Here is a 16,189-nt window from a genome sequence, read left to right on the forward strand (position 1 = left end):
GGGGAGCTACCCAAAGTGTGAAACAGGATGGAGCGCAGCTACTAAATTGAAGGTGAGGTGCAGACTCGGTGCCTGGTGAATGGAGTAAGAAACAGTTGAGAAAGCCCTGTCTGTCTCTCGAGGTGCCCTCCCAGAACTCAGACTGCGCATGGATTTGTATTCAAAGAATTTTCCTGCTGCTCTGACTTGCACTACATCATCTGCTCTTACAAATAAACCAATTTAATTATACAGACATGCTCTTTATTCATTCTTCCTGGCACGCTGACAATTTCTGCATGTGCAGATGAATTGCGTCTCAGCCTTTGCCAATGCAAATGCTCTGTCCTCCAAATTTCCCTGTTTTATTTTTGTCTGAAGATGCTCAATGGATGCATATGCGTTCATATATGTTTGTTACATTTTTGTTTTCTCTATGCTCCATCTCTAAATGCCTAAAAGCCTACTGCTAGTTTATGAATCAGAATTGGTGTATCACCCTATAGCAGAGTAGAGTTATGCTTTCCTCTGGAGATCTACTTTGTTCTTCATTGCAGCTCACCAGAAGTCATGATCAAAGCAATGCATGCTAAAAGAGGGTGCATTTGCTGTTTTTGTAAGGAAGAATTGTGAGCAGCTTGCTTTGAACTGCATTTTGTCAGGTTTGAAAAGGTAATTTGCTACTTGTGAAGATTTAAAAAAATCCAAAATTATTCATCCAAGTGTTGAATGAGAAACAAATATGTAGCTTTTACTAACATGGTTCTACAGAACATTTATATTTGAAAGGAAACTAGAAATAGAAAAGATAATAACGTTACAGTGAAGGAATTACATTGCATACATTTTCTGTATTGGACCCAAATTCACACCAAAATGGCTGCATTCTAAAAATGCTCACAAAAATCAGTTAGATTTCTAAAGATATAATAACACCACAAAGTACTGTGGTGTCTGGAAGTTATAACTTTATATATGCCATTAACATGAAGCCAGTCAGTACTAAGAAAACTTCTTCTCCGGCTCCTGGTCATCACGCCTGTGTTTAATAACTGCTGCCCCTTGCCTGGATGCTGCCTCTCTGATGCGGCTCAGGGAGAACCCAGACTTTCTTGGGCTACAACCAGCAGGTCAAACTGTTTTTAACTGAGATTTTATCAGCTATCAGTCTCTGGTTTAGACTCCATTCCTCCACAGAACAATTGCAAATGGGACTCAGTTGCATGAAGAGAGAAGAATGACTATAAGGAATTTTACTTGGAGAAAAATAAAGCTGTTTTGTCACACAGAGGTATCTTCCAGGCAGAGTGGGACCTGGAAGTTAGTAGCTCTGTAACCAGGACCTGTGCTGGAGCTGGCTGTGATTTAGGGCTTGCACCTGGGGTTTCGGTATTTCAAGTTTCACTACTAAAACTTTTATTTACTTTCCTGACCAGCTTCTAGTGGTCCCATGGCTTGCTGGGGCTGTGGGCTCAGGAGTTCATGTGCAACCTCACTTGTGAGCCCAAATTCACCAGTGCATGTATTTGCACCCTCCAGGACTGAGTTTCCAGATCTTCCCTCAAAACTCGCATCCTCTTCCACAAATAGACCAGCTGCTTTCTCCAGCAGTTCCGTTACCTGTCCATAAAATGCCCACAAAATGCCGAGCAAACATTGGCGTTTGCTGAGAAGTCCCCGGGAAATGCTGTAATGCCCAACCACGCCGGCGTGAGTCAGGGTTGCCATGGCAGCCCCAGCTTTGAATTCTCCTGCTTTCATGGTTTTCTGCCTCTACCCTAGTATTAGTTTAACCCCAGTTTATATATATATATCTGTGCTTTTGATGATAATTACAATTCACTTCCAGTGCCTTGTTCTGCTGCTTTTTCTTTTGATGGATTCCAAGGTCCAGAGGTCCCAGAGGAAATTGAATAGTCCATTGCTGCTCTGTCCAGTGCTCAGAAACAGCACATGGTGAATATTTGTGAACCTGGCTGGCCAGATGTGGGAGATCAGTCTGAAATGGGCCTTCTGAGCTTTTATGGAAAGAATCTACCAAAAAACCCACTCGTTGAATCACGTGCCCCGTTCCTGGATATGAGCTGTACTCTCTGGTGCAAGAAGTGATGTTGGCAGAGGACAGAGACAGGCAAAAAACCCCAGGTGGTAGCAAAGAGGTGTCTATGAAGGGTGGCAGTAAAAGCTGGAATAACAGCAGTGGAAAACAGAGGTGCTTTCATCAAATGAGCCAGAGCCCTCTGAGATCAGAGAAGTATTTGCTGCAGTAACTCCAGGGCATCCCAGAGACAGCGCTGCAGCCAGTCTGTGTTTAATCTCATTCTCTTTTCTGCTTTTTCCTTGCCAGCAGAGAGTGTGTCTTATTCTGCCATCATGCTCTGTTTGAAGGATAACACAGGGTGCAGCAAATTCCTGACGTACACTTCCATTTGTGCCCCTTTGCTGATGAATATATTTATTTAATTATAGCCAGCAGAAGCAATTTATTTGTTTAATAGTGTCCAGGAAACATACACGAGGGAGATCTCTGAACACAACCACAAAGCTGATAAGGATTAATGTTAGATGATAGAACATTGGATAAGGCTATGCCCACATTTGGGTCAATATCTGCTATTAATAGCATGAGCATTAAGTAAATGAATATCAGGTTATTTTATGTTATTATATTTAATGAGAGTCAGTATTTACTTTTCCTCTAAAGGCTGCTGAGGACCACATTAACATCGTTGTATGCGCTGGCAGCCAGGAGAGCAGCTTGCCTATCTCAGGGGTGGTGAGTTTAGCACAACCATCACATCTGAGCTTTAAAAGGGCGCTATGTGGCCTATATGTTTTATTCTCAGACAAAGCTAACAGTATTTGACTTAGTCTCCATTGCTAGCAGAGAATGCATTATTAGTGGGGATAAATCTCTTTCTTTCTACAGGTGTTAATATCTGCTGTGGAAGCTGATAGAGACATCAGTAGTCATTTGTAAAAGCAGCTCCAAGACTCTAATGTTGATATTGTGGCTTATCCAGCAGCTCCGGGTCCCTGCTGTGCTGTGGGTGAGAAATAACAAAGCAGCTCCTTTGCTGACGCCTGCACTTTCATTCTCACTTCCCTTAATTTCCTGCATTAATTAAAATATAGTAATAATAATACCAGAAATATTTAGGAAGTGCAGAAACCTAGCTGCGTCCTGCACATGGTGGGCTAGTGTGTGTGCGTAAGCCCAAGCCAGGAAACTCCTCTCCCCCTTGAACAGCTGCCTCCAAGGGGCTAATTCCAAACCACTGGAGCCTGGCAGGATTTCTTCCTTTCTCCCTTTGCTGTTCATCAACTGTCCCCTGCTCACCCAGCACCCCAGCCCACCTGGCACCCACTCTGTGGGTTCTCCGGGGCCAGGACTGCCCATTTGCTTCCCTGCAATGCCCTGCTTGGAGTGGCTAAGCCAGAGGCTGGGGACCTCCAGTACTGACCACCATGGAAATGAAACCAAACCATATCCAGCAATAACTTTTGTGTAGAAACAGGGGTTTACTGGGAAAGTCTGGTTTTCCATTTGCCATTTTGAGTCACACTGTGGGTCTGGAGGAGCTGAAACTGCTCCGGGAATTCTTGACCCTGTGCTAAAAAGAGCCTGATTTATTGTGCTTACTTTGTAGAGGAGCAAAAACCTCTCTGGCAGTGGGCAATAAACAACCATCTATGGGGATGCAGAAAGCAGCAATGTTAAAGAATATAAAACTGAAGATATTTCTTAATGACGCAGTTATTCAAGACAGCCAAGCCATCGTGCACTTCACGTACTGCAGCAGAGTAATGCCAAGCTCTAGATGAGCAATCTCACTGGACCAGCATCTGCACCAGCATGGGACAATGAGAAACACCCTGCCCTAGGGAACTCACAGCCCCACTGAAGACCAAAAGAGGACCTATAGATACCAGGAGATAAAGCCAAAGCAGGGAAAAACGAGCCTATGTTCTTTGTGTGAAAGGCAAAACTACCAGTGTGTTGTTTATCCTGTTATTTTATGGACTGCTAGGCTGAAAACCAGCACACCTGGCAGCAATGGGAACAAACCTGAGCGGTTTCCCATGTCGCTGTGCTGAACCCCTGGGGATGAGGAACATCTGTGTGCTCCAGACCAGGACCAGTGTCCCACAGAAATGGTTTTCCCATCTTGGAGAAATTCTCAATATTTTAGACTTCTCTGTCCTTTGTCAGCCAAAAATTCAAAACCAGGGGGAAATGGAAATCTCAGACATTTCGTTTTGAACAGAGCTCCATAAATCATGCAGCCTGACAGGCAAAAGGGGTTACTGAACGGTCTTTGTTTAGATCTTTGTTCTAAATTTACAGCTTTTACTGGCTTTAAATAAAATCCTTGTAGTTGCTTATATACAACATTCTTCCTTCTCTTGGTTTAATTTTGGATGTATACAGCTAAATGTTAAATATGCATTACTAAGTAATTGAAATGTCATAGTCCTAGATTAAACTCCTCTAGTGGAATTAAATTAAAGGTTTCTGCTCCTGGTTTAGAAGAGCACAGTGTGAATGTTTTATACCAGCAGCAGAGCCAGAATTACAGGTTAGGCTCCCAATCTGTGTGCATGACTAACACCAGGAAAAACAAAAACAGTTTGAACTTTTAAAGGCTGGAGCCAAGAAACAATGAAGGAGATGTAACTTATTTTAGAACCAGTGTTCTGCTGGAAGGAAGCAGCTCCTGCTACGGCCCAGGACTGGTGGCTTGGAGCTGGAGGTGCACCCCAGAGAGGATGCCTGGACCCTGCGTGAATGTGGTGTGTTCATCCCAGATATCCCATGATGCTTGATTTGGTGGGACTGGCCTTGCTACTGCTCGCAGCAAGACCGCTGAAGCTGTGCAATCACCTATTTCTTGCTGTAAGTGATTTAGGAGCTCACACCCATAGTGATCACTGCCCTGCCAAGGGTTATACTGCATTGCAGGGTCAGAATTTCAGCAAACATTCATTGGGTATAGGGAAAGAAATCACATAGGAACATCTGGTTGTGACTGCTCACCATGTCCTCTGCAGGGAGCCAGCCCGGAGGCAAGGCATGCTCTCAGGTAAGTGTTCAGAGGAAGATTAAAACTCCTGAAGCAGCTGGGTGTTAAAGGCCAGCCCTCCCCGTCACGCTGGCTCTGGCCCTGCCGGCAGTGGGAGGGAAGCAGCTGGGAGCCGAAGCCAAGGAAAAGCCTCCTCCAGACTTTCCTGTGCCCCGGCTGACCCTGGAAAGAACAAGAGGGTTACTTTTATCTGCCCCCATATTTAGTACAGGAGGGAAATGTCCTCTCCAGCAGAAAGGCAGCATGCTTGACCCTCCTTTCTGTGTGTCCCAGTGTGCAGGACAGCAGTGACCTTCACATGAGGGGTGAGGGACACATCACTGCTGGCTTTTGGGAACAACATGGCGCATTTGTCACTGTCGTTCTGAGGCAACTGGGAGCCCATCACCATCTTCAGCTCTACAGTGGGATCCTCTGTCCAAACTTGTGGCTGAGCAGGGGTTGGTGGTTATGGAAGGAAGCAGCAGAAATGCTCCCCACTGCACTGATTTGGTTTTAAATTTTCACGCGAGGAATGCTGAGTCTTTCAATAGCTGCCTTGCTCCTCACACATGCCAAAACCACCCTGCGGGGTTCGGCTGGAAGGTGCTGTTCTCCGCTGGCCTCTGTTTCGTTTCCTCCTCAGCATCTCAGCCACCTTCGTGACATGCCAGCGAGTACAATTTCCCATTTCCTTCCTCAGCTAATCCTGAGAGGGACAATAAATAACAAGAGGAGTCTATTATAAGCAGATATAAAGTACTCACATCCGCGGCATGTTACTCAAGTTATATGGTAATTTGCTCTCAGAGTATCTATTGGCATGAGCAACATTTGGATAGGTCTGTGCTACAGAATGTCTTGCTTCTCCTTCAAGGTTTCCTCTGCAGCAGCATCCTTCCTCCTGGAGGTAACTCCCTTGAGCTGGAGCTGATCAGGAAACAAAGAAACAAAACCCCATTTTTATGTGAAGAGAGATGACACCAAATAAAATTACAGAGTCTTTTAGAAAAAGCCCTAAAAAGGTTAAGATTCTTTACCTAAAAGAACAGGAGGCTTAAGAATCTTTGTAAATATGCCTTTTTTTAATGGCTTCTTTCTAACAAATGTTTTGGATAAATGGCAACTATTTGGCATGATCCAAACCCCTGCCAGCCCCTGTGTGTTTCGGGCTCGCTGCATTTTCGGCAGTAAGAGCAAAGGACCACCACATGCAGAGCATCTGGTCCTGGCAGGGGCTGGCACTGGCACGGCCAGCAGCCGCTGCAGGCGGCCTGGAGATGTCAGGAGTGTCCCTGAGGACAGAGCAGAACAGGGGGAGGCAGACGAAAGTGCTGCAGGAAAAAAATCTAGTGCTGAGCATTAGTGATCACCTGGCAGAGTGACATGAGGGTCTTGGACAGTCTTGGGCCAGAGGGTGTGGGAGAATGAGGCCAGAGAAGGAAGCGGTTGGTGAGGGACCAAGGTTGGGGGAGTCTGAGCGAGAGCTGGTCCCAGTGAAGAGGCAGGACTGGAGCCAGCAGGTTCCCAAGCAGGCAGCATGGGGAAGGGTGCTGCGATATAGGGGGATAATTCCAGGTATGTAGCGGTTGCAGATATTGCTCCTCCTGGGAGTTCATGGGGTATCACAGCAGCTGGCTCTGCAATGACCAATAAATATCCTCTTTCCACAGCTGAAGAGGCAGCACAGAGGTGCAGAGGCTCAATCCCCCAGCTGTGGGGAGCAGGAGCTCTTTGTGGAACTACAGCACATGAGCCCGGAGAGCCAGCCCAAAATTATAGTTCCTGCCTGGGCATAGTAGCTCCACCTCTGAAACCTGCAGTGCAGGGCCCGAACGCATGTCACAGGACTGCTCTGAGTTATGCTGGAGCAGCTTATGCCAGCTGCTGACATTGTCCTTTACTGGAAAAGTGCCTGCATCCCACTCTTATGGAGCCCTGCTTATCCAGACTGGGAAATCAGAGCGCAAGGCAAAGTCCTGTATTGCTGGTGCAGCTGCTGGGGTAGGAGGCACACTGGAAAACCAGCCTCGCACTTGTTCATGGGCACGGTCTCACTCTGTAAAAAGAAGAATATAACCTGTGTCTACAGTATTTTCCTGACCATGAAGGATTGCATAGCAGTCAGTAAAGACACTCCAGACTAAGTGCTATATACCGGTTGACGGTGTTCTCTTGCTGGGGCTGGGGTGCATGTCAGGACAGGCTGTTGCTCTGCCCAACAGCATCAGCAGTGGAAACAACCAAGGGTGATGGCCAGCCAGCGGGCTCACGGGCTACACTGGCACACTTGGCATGTGCCGGCAAGGCCAGGCTGCTTTGCAGCAGCAGCATGGCAGAGCACGACCAGCTTGACCTGGGTCCACTCTAGCAGAAGTGTCCTGGCGACAGCGCGGCTGTGATTAAATGCACGATTGCCCTTACTATCCCTGTGCCCGTCGCTGCACCAGCGCCGCGCACACGGCCGTGCAAGGGGCTGTAGCGAGCACAACCCAGCGACCGCTGAGCAAACAGGTCAGCTCTGGAGCATGGCCAGGCGGTCAGCAAACCTGGCCATTTTCAGCAGGGCAAGGGAGCCAGCGCTGCCGGGAAGCCGGGGCTCGGCCGGGGCCCCAATCCCGCACCTATCCCCAGCTCCCAGCGGCGGGGCACACCCGCGGCAACTGGCTGCTTCGCACAGGGCTAAACCCCCCAAAAGCAGAGACGAGGGATGCTGAAAAGGGAAGCAAAGGCCCACTTGGCCGGGGGGGATGTGGGGGGAAGCGGGAGGCCCGGGGAGGGCAGCGGGGGCCGGGGCGGCTCCGGGCGCGTCCCCCCCAGGCGGTGGCGCTGGGGCCCCGCCGTGCGCGCAGCCGGCAGCGGGCCGGGCCCGCCGCCCCCGGGAGGTGGGTTTAAGGCAGGACGCCGAAAGGCCAAAGCGGCTGTGTGCTGCCCGGGGGTTTCTTCAGCCGCCCGTCAACTCCCGGTGCGCGGCGGTCTGCGGGGCTATTCCCCAGAGCCAGGGCGTATCGGAGAGGCGATAACCTAACTGGGTTGTAGTGAAAAAAGCAACGGGTCATGGCTACGGATTTAAAAATACGGGCAAAGTGTTTTGCCTCGCTGAAATCACCTTGGTTTTCCTTCAAAGCAGCGCACTGCACTGAAGCCGCAGCCAGCAGCCGGCCGCGGTGGGGTTCAGAGGCAGCCCCCAGCAAGGTGCCGCAGGAGGGCACGGCCCTGCCCGTGGGGGGGTGCGATGCCCCCGGCATCTGGCCACGGGGCGGGAGCAGAAAGCCCCTGCACCCACACCAGTGCCTCTGCTCATCGAGTCCTTCCTCGGCTGGGCTGCGCGGCGGGGCCCCGGTTTCAAACCCCGCTGGAGGCTTTGGGGCCCCTAGTTCCCCTGGGTCGACATAGCTTTGATAGGCTGAGGGAAAAGAGACCTCCTGCCACTGCTATCCGACAGCTCAAGCCATCCTTAAGGGAAAATGGATCATGCCTCCCTCCAGGGGATGGCAAAAGGAACTAACTCGAAGCCGTTTCTTTGCCTCCACGTGAAAGCTGAGCTTAAGCGTGCTCACTCCCTTGGGACCTTTCCATTTGCTCATCTTTGCAGCAACTCTCAGGGGTTATTTTGATCTTCTCTGCAAGAAACAAGACCCTGGTGGCTTTTCCCAGCTCATTCCAGCAGTTTGGTTCTTGGGTACCCGTTGAAATACTGGATGCAGTGTGGCTGCAGTAAAGCAAGCTGAGGTCTGCCCCTACCCCATGCATGGTTTGGCTTGGCTGGTGTCTTTTCTAACTGAGAAATGCAGAAAGCCCACGGGCTCTCCTGCACAGATATTTCAGAAAGGCTGAATGGCAAAATCTATTTTAAATGAATTAAGTCTTATGAGTGTACCTCTGTTTTCCTGAATATATATCACAGAATAATTTAAATAGATTAACTCCTGCGAGTTTAGGTCTGTATCCTGAATACCATAGAATTAAGGAAATCTTGTTCTGTAAGATCTCTGGGAAGGACACTGATTCATCGCACAAAGCGCAGGTCTCAGCACAGGCCAGTGTCTATTGGAAAGAGCTTGCTGTATTGCTTAGGTTGCTGGTTGGTGCTTATCTCCCCTCACAATGTCTTAAAGCAGAGCAAACAACATTTCACTATGCAATTCCTCAGGCAGGAGTGAAAGGTAATTCTGGTATAACAGAAAAACACCACTGCTTCTGCAGTAATGACTTGGAAAAACATACTGCTGCAGGCAAGAAATGCAATTTGGTGCAGTGGAAATGGAGCCCCCCCCCTTCCTTGGTACTGGGGCAGGAAGGGGTCCAGCACTGGGTGCTGTGCTGAGGATGGCACCCATGGGCTTGTCTCCACCTCCTGTTGACCAGGTTTGGGTGTTTCCGTAGTGCCACCGCACTGCCATGTGCAGATGGAACTGCTGCGGGGGACAGTGCGTGCATGAATGCAAGAGTCACGCTGCAGGCAGGGGGGATATCTGCTGCCAGATCCCCTGCAGTCATTCTGCCTCTAGAGCCAAAGCAGCATCAGGCCCCCGAGCATTTGGCATACAGGCTGCTGGAGTTTTGTCTGAATACCTGATTTGGAAGGCAGTTTGCAAAGCCATGGAGGGCTGCTTCTCCCTGGCACAGTGCTCGCAGGACAATGCTGGCATCAGGAGAATGGGCACTGCTGCAGTACAGTAAATCCTGCAAGGATTGCCAGGGCTAAGGGCGAGTGGGCTACACTGTGAGAACACTCTGTGAGGTTTTTCTGATGCCTTACGTTAATAACCATATTTTTACCAAGTGCTGTCATTAATGTTAGTAAAGTACTAGTTAAAATCCTAGCAAACACTCTTGCAGCCGTCCCAGCCTCTAGATCTCCCCCAAAATGTTGTAGAACTTCACAGATGCCCATCCATGGTATGCTTGCAGGTGACTGCCAGTGGTAAATCCACCGTCTGCCCTCAGCACAGGACATATGAGAGAAGGCCTTGGCACTGGTGTCCAGAGTCTGTCTGGTGACCTACAGCAGGGCAGAGTCATGTAAATGGATTAACTCCTGCAAGTTCAAGGCAATTCCATGTAACCAAAGGACCTCTGTTCATTTGTGTAATTGAGACTGGTGTGCACAAAGAGACCAGATAACCTGTGTCATGCGGAGAATCACATTCGTTATGGTTTTTATCTATCTCCTTCAAATGCTTCTCTGCAAGACTTTGTTTTTCTATTGTTTCTCAGGTGGTGCAACCGCCACTGCTTTTAGATGTAAAACCTTACCCCATAAGTGGGATGGACGAAAGCTCACAGAGCAATGCTCTGACAGGGCCATTCAGCAGGGTAAGCCATGCACCCATCTCTGCCTGTGCTGGCCTGGATCTGGCAGCTCTGCAGGCAGGGACCCTGCTTCACCCTCGCTGCTCCCTCTGGCCTTGGCCGGGGCCACCACCTCTAATATGGTCCTGCTTCTTCGGTGCAGGCTGTGCATACCCCACATGGTGCTTGGGAATACAAGACAGGATCTTCCTGCCTTGCAGATTTTAACCCCTCATTTGTTTTTACAACAGCAAAATGAGCAGCTAATTCTACCAAGCCTATAAAGAAAGACTTGCCCTTTCTAGGACCAGTACGTGTCCCCGGGGAAGATAAGCTCCATGCATGCGGCACAAAGAACTATGTCGAGGAAGAGAAGAAAACACTTTCAGAGATAGTACCTGTGTATAAAAAGCCCAATTAGTAACTTCTAATATGAACTTTGAAATAAAGGAGCCAGACCCTTCCCGAAGGAGCCGCAGCTGGATGTGCGGGGGGCAGCTCCCCAGGGCACGAGGCCTCAGAATACGTCTTCTGGGGGCTCAGAAACACTGGCTGGCAGCTGAGCAGATGCAATTTGCACTGCTACTCAGCAATAAGTGTGAGGTGCCCTGCCAGCTTGCAGTAAAAGCAAATATTGACATTTTGGTGAGGAGGGAAGAGAAACTTGTAAATAGCATCTGGGATAAAACTTTATTTAAGCAGACAGAACCTTTATGCTCACAAGCAATGCGAAATCCAGCAAAGACCAAATGTCAGACCGTAGCCTTTAAAGAACAAGACAAATGACCACAGTAAAGGACACATTACAATAAGTAAAGCTGAAATTGTCAGCAGCCCTTGGAGCACTTGGAGGAAATAGAAGCTGTGTCTGCAGAGCTCCAGTACCAGCATCCCCCTGTCATGATGTGGGGCACAGTACGTGCAGCAGAAGCCAATTTCCAGCTCATGCTACTGAGGATGACCCTGAACCAAAGGTGGGTGATTTCTCCTCCTTCTCCAGCGCATGGTGATGTTGGCAATGTGCTGCTTCACAGCACAGACCAGCTGCACCAGAAGGATTTTCCATTGAGCTGTTCTAAGGCAGAAAAGCAGTGTTTCCCCAGGGGCAAAACTATGGGGCTCACAAGCCAGCACCCAATGCTGAACACAGCAGTGTTAAACCCTCGCACTGGTGAAGCAAGAAAGGCACCCGCCTACTTGAGGGGGTCTGAGCTGGAGGAGCTTCTCTGTGTGTAACAGGCACCACAGAGCATACTCTAAATGAAAAGGAGGGGCAAGGCTGAGCAGGGCTGCGTAACAGCATTGAGGCTTGTGGCATCCTTCATGCCTGGGTGGTGCAGGTCCCAGCTGGATGCGCTGGCAGGGCAGGGAAACATGCTCCACACTTTGCCAGCCATTCGTTTGTGCCTCTAGCTAGCACTAAAAATAGTTCACTTTCATCAACCTCAAGTTCATCACCAAAAGAGAGCAAGCAGATTTAATTTGTTTGAACAGAGCTTCATCTAGTCTTCGAGGGGAAAATTCAAGCCTGGCTTATTGCATTTATTATTTATACAGGATGGAAACCTTTGGGGTGCAGCAGCAGGGCCAGGCAGGGACTTCTCCTGATGGCAACTGTGACAATCTGTCCTTATTCCTGCTAATGAGGGTCGGGCCAGATCCAGTCCTGTCTGTGGCAGCAGTTCTGCTGAACCCAGGGGTTACATCAATGCTCAAATTACTTCCCATTAGTCAAGGACTGAATAAAGCAAGCTCAGTGAGGCTTAAAGCCCATGCAAAACCCCTACACAGCACACTGAACTGTGCACACCCACATGCAGAAATTACTTGTTTACCTCTGCGTAGATGATGGCCAAGTATGAGACTTTCACAGGGGGTGGCTAGCGCAGAGCCAGCCGTGGTCTCAGGAATGCAGCAGGAATTGTAGCTCAGTCTGTGTTTCGAAGCATTTAATTCAGGTGGGTGCTGGGAAGAGCAGCTTATTAGGAAACACAATGTTTGTACTATTGTTGGATGCATCTGGCCCTCAGCATATTGGAATTTAGACTCCAGTGCTATCTCAGCCACTTGCATTTGATTTACTCCTCAGCCAGGAATGATTTCTGTGGTTTTGCCTATTGTAGTTCATCAGATCTGAAGAATAACCATATTGCTTCGACCTGAGGACTCATCCAATCTTTTATGCTGATGTACACTGACACAAAACCAGTCAGGAATGTGAAACTATGGCAATATTTGCTTTGAGCCCACTAATCTGAAGCACTCTGGGACCGAACCATGCCTGGATGCCCACCCCAGGGCTCTCCGGTGCAGTGGTGCTGTGCTGAGCACAGGCACTTCTGTAACAGCACCACGGTCCTAATCAAAGGGAACATCAAGGCTCTGGCTCAGGGACTGACTGCTGCTCCGATGCAGATAACGCCACAGTCCTGGCTCACAAGGAGACTATTGTGGGAAAATGCTAATGTGACTTTTGCTGCTTATTTGTTGTGGGCCAACACTAGCAAGAACAAGCTACAAATTATACCTGGCTGTAGAAAAGACAAAGGCAACTCTAGAGTGACTTAAAAAATCAAGGAACATGACCCACAGACATTCTGTAATGTAACAGCATACAAATGTTCCCATACCCTGTTCCAAATGTCCTTCCAAATGTCCTGGAGAGCCAACACCAATCTGTCCCCGCTGCCACCATACCCCGGGCTGCACCGTCCATCAGCAAAGCTCAAGCCCCAGTTTGTACCTTCAGCCTGAGCAGCCTCATGGCGAGTCAAGAGCTGTCTCAGGGCATGATGCTCAGGCAGCTCTTTGTTTAGCAAAGGTCAGCAGTGATGGGGAGAGGCCTGAGGAAAGGCCAGCAGCTTGATATATTATTGTGCCCTGGATCAGGTCACTGTGCATGTATCATGCCTTTGTTAAATGGAAAATGAAAGAAAAAAAAAAAGAGTAAACTGAGAAATGCCAAAACATTTCAGCACTGCGATGGGACTGCCTGCCCTGCCATGATGCCATCATGTAAGGACTCAACTCCCAACCTCTCCTGGGGTGCTAGACACCTCCTCAGTGATCGGCCACTCTAAAAGTATATCCTTGCTTCATAGGTGCGGCTGGGTGTTTGCTCAGTGTGTCACATACCGGCTCATGCTTGTGGAGAGGCAGTTCAGGGCCTCCTGTCTGCATGCTCCTCATGGAAGACAGCCCCTGGCTGGAGTCAGGACCACCCTTCTCTTGACACAATGGTGGCTCAGCTGGAGGGAGGATGGAAAAGGTTTTGATTTGATACTGTAGAATGGCAGGCATCAGACCTCAAAGAGCTGGCTCAAAATGAAATATTTAATTTCTTGGTGGGGAAGAAGTGTTTCAGCACAACTGAAACGTTCCAGTGGAAAAAGTCGGGTTAGTAGATACCACATTATCTTCTAAAAAAGTTCAACTAGAAAATCCTGAACTGAGTCCTGCTGGCAATGCGCAGACGCAGTGGTTTCCCAGGGCTTGCTCAGAGCAAAGTTGCACCGCCTTCTCACATGTCCATAGATTCGTTTTCTGCTCTCTTGATTGCACCTTTTAAGATCAAGCAAAAAATAAAAATTATAGGAAAAAAAAAATAATCCTGCCTGCCTAGTAGCTTGGAAACTGCTGCTCTGGAGGGGAGTGACTCATCTTTATCTACAGAGCAACAGCTTGCTCCAGCACAGTCGGGATTACAGATGCCCCAGCAGTGCTCAGGTGAATTAACCTGCCCTTTGGGGGTGGCCGGTGTGTGCCAGGAGCGGGTCAGCCCTGGGAGCTGGAGCCTTCCTCCCAGTTTGGCCCCCCATATACATCCTCATGCCATCAGCTGCAAGGCTCCAGAAAGGCTCTCAGGCACCCGCCACCAGCCCTTACACCTTTTTTTCCCACCCACAGCGAGGAGCAGACCTGGCCTTAGCCCACAGCCGCATCAGGGGTCTGCGGTGTGCACCCCACGGGGCTTGGGGCAGGGAAAACCCTGGGCCAAGCTGCTTTCCCCAAGCCCTGAAACACACAGCAGCCAAGAGAAGCAAGGCAGCATTGCTGCAGGGAGGACCTCGCATACTGGTGCCTGAACCCTCCCGTTCCCAGGGGTAACACTGGTGCTGATAAAAGACAATTTCCCACACATTCTGCAGTTTACACAGTGATTAGCTTCTATGCTAATTCCCAGGGGGGTAGCTGAATTATAATTGGATATATGACGTAGCAAGGGTGTAACTTAACTCCTCAGAAGCCTTTTCTGAAGCAGATGTGTATCTTGATTATACTGTCTGCATTTCTAGTCAAATGTTTGTTGAACAAGGTATATTTGTTATCTAGATCCAATGCACCCCCTCCTGCAGCCGGGTGCTGAGGCAGCAGCTTTGAGCCGATGGGAGAAACCATATAGGTGCAGGCGGGTTCAGGAGCAGCACGACAGCCCCGGGCGTGCTCCTTGCGGACACGGGGCAATGCACAGGGACACGCACAGGCACAGCTCCACTCCTTGCTTCTCGGTCACAAGCACTGGGGTTTGAAATATTGACAGCTTTTTTTTTTTTTTTGATGTGTGTTTCTAAAAACCTTACACAATACCTGGGTTTTTTAAATTGACGTTTTTCTGATACCCTTATCAGGTAATTGAAATTTTTCTGAAACCATCTACAATCTCAATCACCCTTTGCATATGTTTTGAAAGAAAAAAATGTAGGAAAGAGGGGAAGGGAAAGAGTTGAAGTTCACTTTCCTGGCCGGCAGCTGCAGAGCCGTTTGGCTGCTGAGTGATGTTGGGGCCACAACTGGCAGGCAGGCAAGAAGCAAGGGTGGGCTGGGAACATCCCCGTAGGTCTCCTGGCCTGAACTGGCTTCCTTCAGGCCCAAGGAGATCTGGAAGGACACCCCAGACAGCTCATCCCTATCCAGAGGAGACACCTCTCAAGACAAAACCCAGAGAAAGCAGCGTGGCAGCTGTGCTCAAAGCTTGGCCCCATCTGCCCAGAGCATTTAGGGCAGCATCTTTCTGCAATCAGGGAGAGATTAATGCAGGATGGAGCACTGAACTGCGGTGTCAAACTCGAGCAGCCTTTTCAAAGTGCTGGGTTACACGATAAAAGCTTTAATCATTGAAGAAAACAGAGAGGGGCAAAAATAGCACTGAATGCATGTAACACACTGTGGCACATCTGGTTACATGAGTCACTTTTAAGCACAGAAAGTTTTTTGAAGGAGTGGGACCTCTGATGTTATGTTTGTGAAACTTTAGCAGATGGGCTTAATAGCAGGGGAAACAACTAGAAAATCATCTGAACACAATTTGGCTCAAGGAACTATATATATGCTACAAACATATATATTTTGGCCGTGGAGATTTAAGGGAATAGCATCCACATCTGATTTCCAAAGAATCACTAAGTACATATTTTTATCAGCCAGTTTCTCCTTAGGGAATTGTTAAAGGAAAAACATCCCGGGGGCAACAAAGCAGTATCTCAACAAACTCCTGAAAAGACAAGCTGTGATTTTAAAGTTAGCAGAAGCATTTAAAAAGGCACACTAAGTACCTGCCAAATGCTCAGATGTGGCTGGATTTCCACGGGTCTGTTTTCCCTTTGCTCCATTGGGAATCTCTCCCCAGCGAGTGGCTTCACACCGACCAGGAGGCTCAGACATGTCCAACCCAGAGCAGCCGCACACAGCGAGAGCTGCAATCAAAGGCAGAGCTGGGGTGTTATCTGACCAGTGCTGGCAATAGCTACCTCTGATTTTCCCAGCATTTAGACGCTCTTGAAAGATTTATTGTCACTGGCCTCTTGGAGGTGTCAGCATGTCTAGTGTTGAATGTGGGACTGATCTCCCCAAAG

The sequence above is a fragment of the Aquila chrysaetos genome, chromosome 21 (genome assembly GCF_900496995.4).
Source record: "Aquila chrysaetos chrysaetos chromosome 21, bAquChr1.4, whole genome shotgun sequence".
Classification (NCBI taxonomy): domain Eukaryota; kingdom Metazoa; phylum Chordata; class Aves; order Accipitriformes; family Accipitridae; genus Aquila; species Aquila chrysaetos.